General features: G+C 34.4%; 1 long non-coding RNA gene across 1 annotated transcript; it reads left to right on the top strand.

Annotated features, from left to right (window-relative positions):
• Nucleotides 1-875: 875 nt before the first annotated feature.
• On the top strand, nt 876-1,706 carry LOC131172070 (uncharacterized). Its single transcript, XR_009142712.1, has 2 exons — nt 876-997; nt 1,080-1,706. It is a non-coding gene; the product is annotated as an uncharacterized LOC131172070 (long non-coding RNA).
• Nucleotides 1,707-1,963: the final 257 nt, after the last annotated feature.

Here is a 1,963-nt window from a genome sequence, read left to right on the forward strand (position 1 = left end):
GTCACAACCATCTGACATCTGTGCTAGGAAGATCACAACCATCTTCTACGAAAAGTTGGACATGGAAGGCTATTGTTGGAAAACCATCTCAAAAGATATGAAAGACTTTTAATGGATCGAGTTTCAAGTAATTATACACTAGCCAAAAATTATAACTGAGTCTAATTATATTCAAACATTAAGCAAACTATATATATATATTAATAGTTGTACCAGATATTGTTGTATATATTGATGTTGACCTGCCAGTTTGGATTGATGTTTACCTAGGAATTTGGTTGATGCTGCAAATTCTTTGAAGTGTTTTTTTAATAGGATTTTTTAATGCCACGTGTTAAGGCTGGATGGTCATTATTTTGGGGAGATTCCGCTAAATTTTTATACATATACAGGATTACTAATTATCTTCTAATTAATTACTAGGTTTTTTTTTTCTTTTTATTATTTTAATGCAAAAACACTTCACTTGGTTTTCTTTTTATTATTTTAATGCAGAAACACTTCACTTGGGATGAGGTAATGACATCCCTTGTGAAAATTGCATGGGAAAAAAAGGTTGCTGAGTGCTACAAGGCATTTATGTGCCATCAAAGAAAGTTGGCACACAAGCCCTCTTTTGTGCCCAATGCACATCGCATAAGTGGAAAAAGGTATGGCTTACACCTGACTTTAGAGCTTGTAGTGAGCAATTTATAGCAAATCGCTATAGCGAGACTGGAATACCCAGATCTGGCATATCTCACCATATAGGGGGCTCCATTTCCCATGCACAGCCCGTAGAGATATTGGTCAATACAACTATCTATATTTTTGTATGTATTGCACCTATATGTACATAAGTAAAATTTTTATCTAGGCCTTGCTTACAATATTAAAAATGATGTATTTTTCAATGAGACAGGCTTGATCGAGATCCTCTCCCTATAAGCTTTTCGAGGTGACCCATATGAGGAAGGGCACTTAAGTGCTCGATGATGCACAAGCACAGCCCATCAAGGTAACTTAAATTTTATTATTCAAATTACAATTCTACTAAAATACATTGTTTAGCATTTTGATAAATGAAATGGCTTTACCAGGAGCATTATCTACAGCTTGTGGAAAAGTCCTCTCATCCACAGGAAGACTCCAATGAGCCTACTATTATTAATGAAATGGCATCATATTATCAGGCTGTTAGGGGTGACACTAAACGGTGAGTCTATGGAGTTGGATCGCAAGCGGGTGTTTTCTATCTCCAATCATCTAGTGCATCATCTTCTGCTACATCTCACATGCCACCACCATTTGCTGAGGAGGAGCTGTGTCAACTATGATAGACGTTTGAGATCTTGCGACAGAGAGACCAGGATCGTGAGCACATGATGCAAAAGAGGGAGGAGCAATGTGAGCGCTTTATACAAGACCAACTAAGACAGATGCAAGAGATGATGAGGGAGATGCAGTCTCGATTCTCACAACCCTCGCAACCTATGGAGCAAGATCCACCTTCGAGAGATAATGATGCTGCTGCTTCTTTATATGATGATTTGGATGATTAATAGCTTTTTTTTTTTTTTTCCTTATCTCATCTGAGCATTATGAATTTTCCTACAAGCTTAATATTGTATTTATCCTTACTTTATATTTATGGATTTCATGATTATGTATTTAATTTTAATTTGTGTCATTTATTTTATTAATATAAAATGGAGCTTTTATTATTATTTTTCTCCAATCACAGGTGATAATATTTTATATGACAGGTCCTGTATTTATTTTTTAATTTAATTTTTTTTTCAGTTAAAATTCATTTTAAAACAGAAAGTCGTTTCTGTTCTGAAGCGACATTTACAAACAGAATTGAAATGGATTATTCATTTCAATTTTGAAACACAAGAATTTCCATTTCTAAGTTCACAATAATTTCATTTACAAATGCAAATTCATTCCGTTTCAATATTCAAACCGATCTGAAATGGAA

The sequence above is a fragment of the Hevea brasiliensis genome, chromosome 13, assembly GCF_030052815.1.
Source record: "Hevea brasiliensis isolate MT/VB/25A 57/8 chromosome 13, ASM3005281v1, whole genome shotgun sequence".
Taxonomy (NCBI): Eukaryota; Viridiplantae; Streptophyta; class Magnoliopsida; order Malpighiales; family Euphorbiaceae; genus Hevea; species Hevea brasiliensis.